The following is an 11,853-nucleotide window of genomic DNA, read 5'->3' on the forward strand; positions in this document are numbered from 1 at the left end:
CTTTATTTCACTTCACAGACATTGTGTTTTTTACAAATTGAAGGTTTGTGGCAATTCTGTATTGTCAGATGATGTTTAGCATGTTTTAGCAGTAAAATATTTTTAAATTCAAGTATGTACATTTTTAAAGATGTAATACTATTACACACTTAATAGGCTACATTATAATATAAAGATAACTTTTACATGCACTAGGAAACCAAATAATTGTGTGAAGATTTATTATGATATTAACTTTATTGCTGTAGTTTGGAACCAAACCCACAATATCTCCAAGATATGCTTGTATATGCCTATAGCTATAGTTATATCTGAGAAAACCCCATACACTCTGAAACATGCAATCATATGTAGTTGTGATCACTTCCAGAAACAGACACATATATTCATATGGGCAGAGATACATCTAATCAATATAATTCATGATGATGATAATAATGATGGTAACTATCATTCATGCAGAAATTACTACACACTAAACGTGATGCTCACTTTTTTATATATAAATTATTTCACTAAATCCTCAACCTAAGCACATGATATTAGGGACAATTAATCAAAAATAGAAAATCAAAAATATGCACAGACTCACACGTGGATAGGAAATCCCCAGATATTTACCCTGATTGATAAACAGAACTATAGATTTCCCTACATATTCTCAGACCCCTCCACATAAAGTAGTGGCCCAAGTGTGTAATCCCCAGTCTTCATATGACATTTGGAAGAAAGCCCTTGATATGTGGGAGGACCTGTTCTTGGATTCCTCCTCCTAAAACCTGGCTTTCCTACTGACCAATTGTGTAGCCTTGGATGATATTTAGCCACTCTGGACCTGTTTTCTTATCTATAAAATATATCTAATAATATAAGCCTTGGAGAAGTAAATTAGAAAATTACATGTAAAGTCCCTAGTACAATTAGTACTTAGAACATAACAGACAGTAAATGTTGGTTTTCTTCCTCTTCCTTCTCCATTCTGGTGACAGTTTGTTAATTTATCCTTACTGTCTCCCACACATCTTATGTTCTATATTTCAACTCTAAGGGCTAACTTAAATCCTAACTGCTCCAGAAGGCCCACTCTAGCCTCTCCATATCACTGTTCTCTGAAGAACTATTTACTCTCTATAACACCCAAATACATGAAGTCAAACTTTGTATTATTATTTTCTTTGTCTCATAAGCTGCCTCATGAACTGTCTTTATTTACTAGATTGGACTATAAACTCCTTGAGCGTGGATGTCACATATTAGAGGTCTTTGTGTATCTACTGGCAGATATGGTGATGGGGGCCCTGTAGGTGTAACATAAACAGCTACTGCTAAAGTGACATAAAACAGCATAGACATACATTTTCCCACCAGTTGACTTTAGTCAAGTTCGCCACTGGTTCAAAGAGTAACCTTAGTGAGCCCCAGTTTTCTCATCTATAATATAATAGAGCTGGACTATAACTTACTTTTGGGGGGTCATGGATCTTCGGGAATATAATGAAATGCAAAAACACAGAACTACAAAAATGTTTTATATAAAGAGCTCTCAAAGAGTCTTTCTAGCTCTCACATTCACTGATGAAATACAGGTGCATTCACATGCACCAACATATAGTACCACATATGGATACACAAATAGCATGTCCTCAGCAAGGAGGGAGTGTCCTTGATTCAATGAGAATCTGAATGCAACATGCACCTCCTTCAAGCTTCCTTATCAAAGAGGTGTCAGCAAGGCTGTTGTGCCTTAAACTAACATAGAGAGAAAACTGTCCCAGGTAAGAGTTCCACAATTGAAGAAGCACATGGTTAACTTGGAAATATTCCCAGAAAAGACTGGTATAGAACTTCAGCAATAAATGAAAAATCATTCAAAGGGTGACTAATGACCAAAAGGACTAGATAATAGAACCTGGGAAAAAATGCAACTTAGCATTTGCCTAGCACTTTCCACTGTACAGTATGTTTTTCATATCTTCCATATTATTTAATTCTCACATTCTTGTGAGATAAGGATTTTCTTCCCCATTTTGCATTGAGGACACAGGCTTTGGAATCAGATTGCCTAAACAAATCCTGGCTTCGCTTTTCCTAGCTCTGTGACTTGATAAACTGCTTCACTTCTCAAGCCATAGTGTCTTGATCTTTGAAATAGAATTTATATTATTTGCTACATCTTAGAGTAGTTGTGAGGATTAAATGAATTAAGATCTGTAAATGAATAGAACACAAATAAGTACTCAAGTGCAGAAGAGATCAAAAAGTATTCGTGGCTATGATTATTACAGACAAGGAAATAGCTTTAGAAATGAAAATTGCCAGATTCACAAAGCTTTAACATTTTATGGATAGCCATAACACATACACACTCATGAGTTCCTATATACAATAGCACATTGTAAGCATATAGGCACATGTATATGGCTGAGATTAATTTCTTTGGAAGGAAAATGATATATATAAAAAGAACCAGAACTTTTGAGTCAGATAAACTTAGGTTTGAGTGCTGTTTTCAGCTGCGTTTGAAAGAAATAGCACCAAGGACTTAGTAGGTATCTAATAAGTATAAGTTTTCATTTCTTCTAGTCACTAACTTCCCTTTTTATTCCTAAAACTGCATTTGTTGTTGCTACTTTTATTGTTGTTTTTTTAAACTTGGTTTATCATTATAAAACAGAAGAAAGGGAAAGCCCATAACATTCTTTTAGAATCACTTGGATATTTCATGGTAAAATTGAAAGTCTTTAGACTCTAGGAAAATAGATTCTAGTTATGAATTCATCATTTATTAGTTGTATGACATGGAAAAAGTCACCTAGTTTCTTGAGCCTTGATTTCCTCATCTCTTAAATGGAGATAATCTCTGCTTCAGACTCCCTATTAGTTTGCTATGAAAATAAAATGAGATGAAGGATTTGAAAGCCCTATATAAACTTTTCACTTGGACAGGGCTATTTTTTTTCAGCTGAGCCCACAGGAGAATGTCTTATAGAAAGGCCAGACTGAGGAGGAAAAATAAAAGGGAAAGGTAAAAGGAGAAATGAAATAAAGTGAGCAAGAATCCTGGAGGAAAGTGAAAAAAGAGGGCAAAAGGAAGAGGTGCTCAAAGGAGGAGAGAGAAAAAGAGAGAGAGAGAGAGAGAGAGAGAGAGAAGGGATTTCTGGGATACTTCTAATTAGACATAGTTTAGTCAGTGTACACTGAGACTAGTCAAAACTTCCTTTCCTGGCATCCCAATGTTACCTGGGCCTGGTCTCCATCATCCATGATAGTTTGCATCGCTGTTTTCCCTAGAATTTGTAAGTTGATCCTTTAATGAGACAATGCTCTTCACTCTGAGTTTGAATAGACTGGTCTGGACACTCTCATCCTAGACAAAGTATCACTCAGCTGGACACAGAAATGCTGAGCTATCATTGAGGTTTCATCTCCAATTTCAGAAGTCTTACTAATAGAACCCTCCATCAAGATTGACCTTTTGGTCCTCCACTTTCTTAATGCTGTGTGGTTTTTTATTTACCTTGTGACTCAAAATAGGGGATTTTCTCACCTTCAGAGGGTATGGGACTTTACTGGAAGGGAAAATGGGGAGAGTGTTTAAAGTCTCAAAAGAGTAGTACAAGTACAATTTATATTATTTTTTAATCATTATCACTGTATCTTAGTATGTCAGAGGTGGGAAAATGGAGGCCCACAGAGGAAGAGACTCACCTGAAATCCTGAGAGCTAGTACTAGAACCTAAGATCCTCTAGCCTGGCAATCATGTCCAGTATATTATCACCATACTGTTCCTGGGACAATATGATTTCACTACATATTTGCATTTGTATTAAGGAAGTTTCTTTATTTCCTCACACCCCAGTTGTGGTATAATAGAAAGTATACTGATTTGAAACTAGAAAAGCTGGATTCAAATTCTCTTTCTTGCCTGTAATAGCTATGTGACCTTTCAACAAGTCACTTTCACCTATTTGAGCCTCAGTTTTCTCATCCAATTGGGGGTAATATTTATTTCACAAGATTGTTTTGAGGCTCAAACAAAATAATGGATATATGAGCCCCTAGCAAAGGGCTTAGAATACAGTAGATGCTCAGTAAAAAACGGAATGTATTTTGGATACATACATCCATAAAGACCTTTAGAAACTATATTTTTTCAATCCCTGATGTGACATATAGAAAACTGAGACCAGAGAGATGAAGGGGCTTGCTCAAAGTCAAGCAGCCAGTTACTGGCAAAGCCAGAATTTGAACCCATATTTTCTAAAATATTTCTTCTACTTAGGCACTAAATGTGAGAAGTAATTCAGATTTTAAGCTGATAGCTTAGTTCAGCTATAATTTACTGCCTTACTTTGTGCCAATCTGGATCTCAAAGTATGAAACTAAATGATCATTTTTAAGTGCTTGAGCTTCCCATTTATGTAGTCCTCAGATCCATTACTTCAATAAACTCCACAAACTGTGAGACAGAAAATGAGCACACTATTTCAACAGGAAAATTAACTACTCTCTACAACTCCAGGATCGTCTCTGAAACAGCTGAGCCAGTGTGGTCCTGGCCATTTTGGTGAGAGGAACAAAGAGAGCGTATTGTCCACTTTAACTTTCCTGCACACCAAGCCATGCTTCCTCCAACTTCTCAACCACTGACTTTCTCTTCTAGTGGCCCAGGATTCCCCCAAACCAAGCTGAATAAAGGTTTTCTTCAAAGAAAGGGAGGCAAGGTAGAGTTTGGAAAGAGAGGGGAAAAAATCTTACCTTTGCTGCAGAAAACACTTCCATATTCATGTCAGTGGCCTAGTGATGCTAAGCTGCAGACCCCAGCAGGAGTCTGCCAGCCCTGCTCAGTCTGTATCCTGGGTTACAGAGCCTTTCTCATAAATAAAGTCCGGGGCTCCAATTTGGCTGGTATTACTGGGAAGGGGTGAATGGAGGCTGGGGCAGTTCTAGGTGACCTCTTTTCCAGAAACTAAACTGCTGGAATGTCTTGTTCTGGGCCTGGTTTGGTACAAAACCCGGGACGGTTCTTTGACCATATCCGGTGTTTTCCAAATCCCGGTTAGGATCTCCAGAGGAATTACAAGAGGGTGGGCTGCACTTCTCTTATTTCAGCTTGCTAGTTGGTATTTGCTGAGAGGGGGAAGGAAATGCACTGTCACTGTAGCCAGTCAAAGCTCACAGAAGGATTCCAACAGCCTCATTTAAGGAATAGGGCCCTCTGCAAGGGTTACAAGATGTGAAAAGAGCCCCCATCCCCATCAACATTTTCCCTTGTTGTGAAGTACAGTTATCAGCCCTCCTAATATTCTGAGGCCATGGTTGCTTGGTAATAGAGAAAAATAAAACTGGTAATAAAACAAAGAGCTTTCTACATGCCAGTCCCTATGTTAACCACTTTTCATGCATTCTCTCATTTAAGTTTCACAATTATTCTGTGAAATGAATATGCTAATTCTCCTTATTTTACAGCGGAAGAAAAGCAGGCTCCGAGAGAGAAAGTAACAGTTCAAAGTCAAACAATTAAGAAGTAAAAGGCGGGGTGGGGTGGGGTGGGGGATGGGGGGTGGGGGGGTGGAGGGGGTGAATTTTACTGGGTCTGTCTAGACTCTTAGCCACCACACGACCACACTGTGCTACTTCAGGGAGAATCACAGAGAGCCCTTTTGCAAAGAAGGAAGTGATTTCACAGTTATTGAGTGCCTGCAGTCCACCAGTCACTGCTAGATTTTTTAAAATGTACATTAACTCTGCCTCTGCCGTTTTTATCAGCTGCTAGGGTGAAACCTCAGGGCTGTATTACTCACATTTTCCATCGAGGAGACCGGATGTAGCTACAAGATAGCCTGGATTAACATAGGTCAACATCCTAAAAACTAAGAAGACCCAGAAGAATTGGAAATATTAAATTTAATAAAAAAGGAACTAATAAAAATAGCAAAACGGGGCCCAAAATTTCTGGGTGAAGCTGGAGTCTGGATTTGTTTAAAACCAGAGTCCATCTTTGTCCCTGTTAGAAAGAGACAGTAATGAAAAATCACTGGTCTGAGTCAAGTGACCTAGGTTCCAACCCCCGCTTGCTCTTGCAGTAATCAGATATGTGGCATTGGCTCAGGCCCTTCTCTTCTTTGGGCCTCAGTCTTTCCATTTGTACAATGAGGACCTTAAACTAGGTAAGGACCCTCTCAGCTCTATAAATTTACATATCTAGGATATCTAGAAGGCACATTCTTGATATTAAGAGTAGAAGAAAAAGAGGTTTTAAAGATGCAAAGTGTAAGAAAAGAATGGGTGCAGAGTAATTCGTGGAGAAAAGGTAGAGAACTCCATGCCTCTTTAGAAAGGACTGTGTCTACCCACCAGAACCAGGTATAGGAAGGAGAAAGGTATGATGGCAGTTCCACCACCTAGTATCCTTACTTTGTGATGGGGTAATCTTGGCTAGGAGCAGATGTTGTTCCCCAGGCAGTCTCAACACATTTTTCTCTCCTGGATTTAAAGTGTCTGGAGCAGGGTCCAGGGAGGAGGAGTTTCAAAGACTGAGTCAGTGGGGCAAAGTCTGGGTCATAAACCAATGAAGGTGCTTAAAGGTGCCTAGACATTTAGGAGCTGCCCCCACAGACTGCACCCCAGGCTAACCCAAGTAGAAGCACCAATAGGGAGAAGGCAGGAAGCACATTTCTTCAGCTCCTTCAGAAGTTGTCAGTGATCAAGGGAAGCTGGATCAGGCCACAGCAGCCCCTGGGACGATGTGTCTCTCCCCCAACTTAGCACAGATGTAGACCTTGAAGCTAGAGTGGGAATGTGGAGACCAAACCCATTAAGCTGGGATCCAAGTCCAGGCTTAAAGGCATTTATGACAGGGAGGGGTAGGGATAAGGCCTGTGTTCTGACTCACAAAAGACAACAATAAACAGGTCTTATGGACACACTTGAGTCAACACAGTGAAGACTGCAGGAGGCCAGCTAGGCTAGGTTTCTGAGCCTGTATTATTCATTCAGCAGTTCACTGAAAGGGCACAGAGTACCTACTTCTGCAAATCCTGGGCATATTTCTAGTGCCTTTCCTCAAGGATCACCTAAAAATGGTTTAAGTTGATACCTATAGACTAGGATGGTAAACTATGTCAGTCAAAGGCCGGTTAGTAAATATCTTATGTGCAGAACATACAGTATCTGTCTGTCATAACTATTAAAATAAGCCATTGTAGCATGCAGGGTATATTTATATTCCAATAAAAGCTAATTTACAAAAACAAGCAGCAGACAAGATTTGACCCATGAGTTGTAGTTTGAAAACCACTGTAATATAGACATTTACAATAAGACAACATTATTAAGAGTGTGGAAACTAGAATCAGACATCCTAGATTGAAATCCCAATTCTGACACTTCCTGATTCTGTGACCTTGGAAAAGTCATCTAATTCTTCTAAACTTCAGTTTTACATCTATAAAATAGGGATAATAGTACCTATTTTATAGGGCTGTTATAAGGACTGAAATAAAAGTTTACATGTGAACTATTTAACAGAGTGACTGGTACATGGTAAATGCTCAAAAATGAGTTATCATTTTAAAATGTTTAATAAAGAAATCTAAATTCTTCTGTCCTGATTCTTAGAAAATAAGATGTATTAATTCAGGGAGAAAAGGAAGAGTGTTTCAAGAATCCTAGTTTTAAGTTTTAGTTATGCTACAAAAGAAAACACAGTGATCTAGGATAAGTCACTTTGCCTTTATGGGACTCAGTTCCATCACCTGTAAAACGGAGAAGATAGTCTTGACTTGTCATTTTTCAAAATTATTTTTGGTGGCAAAACTATTTCCCCAAAGAGAATCTTATAGTAAACCTCCACTATCTATGGAAGTCTCATCTTTCCTGTGGAGCACTACAGGCAAGTTAGGAGGGAGAAAGGAAATGGGCAGGGATGAGGATACCCAGGGACCTACTCAGTTGTATGCCTGCCCATGCAGACAATGTGATTAACCCTGGAGCACAAGTAAGGACCTTCATTAACACTAAAAGCATGTTTGAGTAGCACAAGACCAGAATGTGCTTAAGCATTCTTCAAGTCTTAAATTCTGTCACTAACCCATCCCTTCATTTTTTCATTTACTCAGTCAATATTTCCATGTTATCTGTGTATGGACAATCACAAGGGCATGGCCCTGGGATGTCTACAAAGATGAGAAGATCACAGGGAACTTCATGCTAGGGAAAGGCTATCCAGTGTGAGAAGCATGGGGTTTGGAGTCAAAAACACCAGGGTTTGTATCCTGGCTGGCTCCTTCTGAGTTGTGTGACATTGGGCAAGTCACTTAACCTTTCCGGCTCTCTGGTACCTCATCTGTAAAACTGGAACAATAACACTTCCATGACTGAAACACTGTGAGGATTAAATAAGCTGCAATTTGCATGAACCCTTGGAACAGTGCTCAATAACTTAGGGACTGTCAATAGATATTCCTTTTCTTCCCATCTTCCCCACAGTGAAACTTAGTGGCAGCATTAGTTGCCTTGTGAAAATAAAAAGCCCTGAGCAGTGCCCTGGCATAGCCAGTCTACCACGTTATCTCAGGACTCTGATGAACTTGCCCTTAGCAGTTTTTAAAAAGAGGGCCTCTGGGAAAAGACTGAGGGATGCATGGAGGAAAAGAGAAAGGGGTTTTCCCCTAGAGACCACACCTCTGAAGACACCATTCTCCCTTTTCATTACCCACCACCACTTCTCACCAGCAGGCTCTATCATGCTTTGAAAGGATTGATCTACACTGCTGTGATGTGTTTCCTTGGCTCCCTCAGGGGACACTGTCTGGTTCTTGAGCTGTGGTTCTTGAATTCGACTTGTTGCTTTCTTAAGTCTTCTAAGGCAGTGGGTCTCACACTTGGGCATGCACCAGAATCCCTTGGAGTGTTTGTTAAGAAACTGAATTTCTGCTTCAGTAAATCTGGGGTGAGGGCCAATAATTTGCATTTCTAACAAGTTCCCAGGTGATTCTGATGCTGTTCATCTGAAGACCACACTTTAAGAACCACTGCTCAGGGCTAAGGGACTCTGGCTCTGAAGCTCACCCCCCTGCCAGCTAACTTGCACTTGTAGACTGATTTCGACAGCTCTCAACAGCCTTGGTATTCAGGTATCCAATATTTGGCGCTAGGTCAAAAAGTATATTTCCTTTAGCTTTCTGGTACCTCATTCATCTGGAGTCTCTCTGAGTGTCCTTCCAACACCTATTTGCCCACTCCCTTTACCTCAGACCCTTCTTGCCTGCCCGAGTAAACTTCCCTTTCTCCTCCACACTCAGTTAATATGTCTTGTTTGCTGGCTGCCATCTTTGAACAGCTCTATAAATGGCCTCAGCTTCTCCTTCCATCTCTCCTCTATATTCTCATGTGGCTTCCTGATTGTGGGCTATGGGCACAGACAGTGAACCTGTGAATCTTGGCTCTGCCTCTCCCTGAAGTATGTGATCGTGGGAAAGATACCTGAGTTCCACAAGCCTCAGTTTGTCATCTGTAAAATCAGGCTGTGAAAATAAAATGTAAAAATGTCTATAAAAAGGCCTAGTGCAGCACCTGTCACATAGTAAGATATCAGTAAATTTTAGTCTCTTTTTCCTTACTTTCTCTACTTTTCTCACTCCAGCCTACCCCCACCTCTGCTACTAAGGAGCTGGCAACAAGTAAGAAGGATAAAACAATGAAGGAATATAAAGCCTTTAATTAGTATAAAATAACATAGTAAGTGAGAGAAGGGGGGCCTATACAAAGTGTTACAACAATTAAGAGAAGGAAGAAGTCATTTTTTTTTTTTTGCGGTACACGGACCTCTCACTGTTGTGGCCTCTCCCGTTGCGGAGCACAGGCCCCGGACGCGCAGGCTCAGTGGCCATGGCTCATGGGCCCAGCCGCTCCACGGCATGTGGGATCTTCCTGGACCGGGACACAAACCCGTGTCACCTACATCGGCAGGTGGACTCTCAACCACTGCGCCACCAGGGAAGCTCAGGAAGAAGTCACTTTCAATAGGTGTGTGTCAGGATAAGCTTCATAAATGACTGAATGATATCATTTTCCCTCCCACTCCCATTTCTCAAGCCAGAAATCTGAATGTCATCAAAGATTCCTGCCTTCTCCATCACTATCCACACCCATTTCATTGACAAATCTTGACATATTTATATTTTAAATATCTTTTGAATCCACCCACTTTTCTCCATCTCCACTGCCATAGCCGTGATCTGAGCCATGCTCATCTCTTAATTGGATCACTGTAATAACCTCCTTATTGTTCTTTTTGTCTTCATTCTTGCCTCCCAAAATCTGCTCTTCAAATAACAACCAAAGCTATTTTGTCCAAAACACAAATGTATATTTTCCCCTTACTTAAAATCCTCCAAAGTGCTTGCCTTATTGATTGAAGTTAGAGTAATATGGAGATTAACAGGGCTCTTGGGTAAGCAAACTGGTGAAATGTTCCTCGTGTGTGTGTGTGTGTGTGTGTGTGTATGCGCACATATGGAAATATCTCCAAGATATATCATTAAGTAAAAGATAAGGTACAGAACAATGAGCGTTTTGTGTTTCCTTCATTCACACACACACATACTTCTATGTATATACTTATGTAGGAGAATAAGGAATTTTTCTTCTGGAAATCATCACAAAAATATTTTTAACAGTGGTTTTCCTTCAGGGAGAGTGACCTAGTTGGGGAGGAGCATGAATTTCATTTTTTACTTTGAACTGTTTGAATTTTCAAACCTCATACATTAATTGCTTTTTTAAAGATTATCTAGAAAGTGAATATATACTGACTTTTGTTTCTTTCTTTGTATTCCTGTGTATAAGAAAATTATAACTGTTATATTGAGAAAATTAATGACTTCTCATTTTCTCTAGGATAAAGGTCAAACTCTTTAGCATGGCTTATATGGCCCTTTGTGATTTAGCTCCTCCTACCTAATCTTTCTAGCTCACTGTCGTTCCTCACCTCATACTCTGTGTTCCACCCATACTGGAGTTCTATCAGTTTGTCCATTTTCCAAGGTACTACATGCTTTCTCTTACCTCCAGACTTTATATGTTGTTCTATCTGGCTCAAACACTCTTCACTCTATTACTCTTACCACTCATCTTTTGGGTCTCAGTTTAGAACTCCCTTCCTCCAAGTGGTCTTCCCTGACTTCCTGTGTTTCTCAGTTAGGTGGTCCTTCCATGTGCTCCCAAAACACAATGTGTATTTAACCAGAGTTTATTGAAATTCCTTGTTTAACTGCCTGTCTTCACAGCTTATAATGGAAACCCTCTGAGTTCAGGGATCACATCTTTCTTGCTTCCCATTGTAGCCTCAGAGCCTAGCACAACACTTCATATAGACTTGGTGCTCAATAAACATTTGCTAGATGAATGAATGATGAACAAAGTAATCAATAAGACACTCTTTGGGCATGGTCAGCAAAATCTTAAGAGAAAACAGCTGCATTCATAACCTTCATTTGGGAAGATGACTTAGGTGGGACTTTTCCAGTTTTAAGGTTGGCTTAGTTGTACTTGATAGTTTCACTATTCAACCAACAAGTCTGTTACCAAAGCGTCCTGTGTGTCTGTCACTGCCAGTCCCTATGCTTTTCTAATTGACCCATTGTAATGAGCCTGGCCCAGTTCCTCTAAGCACCTAACCCCCAAATCCACCTGGGGTACCTCGGGTTAGAAGAATAGTGAGCAAAAAAGGCCTCAGAAGGCATGGATGGTGTTTACTTCCATATTAGGTTGCTTCCCAGGGCTCTTAAAGGAGCTGCATTTACCTGTTTTATATTCTGGGTTAAGCAGCCATGTAGACCTTCATTCAA

This window comes from Delphinapterus leucas, chromosome X (assembly GCF_059928025.1).
Source record: "Delphinapterus leucas isolate spDelLeu-1000000601 "Yukka" chromosome X, BTC_Dleu_Yukka2, whole genome shotgun sequence".
Classification (NCBI taxonomy): Eukaryota; Metazoa; Chordata; class Mammalia; order Artiodactyla; family Monodontidae; genus Delphinapterus; species Delphinapterus leucas.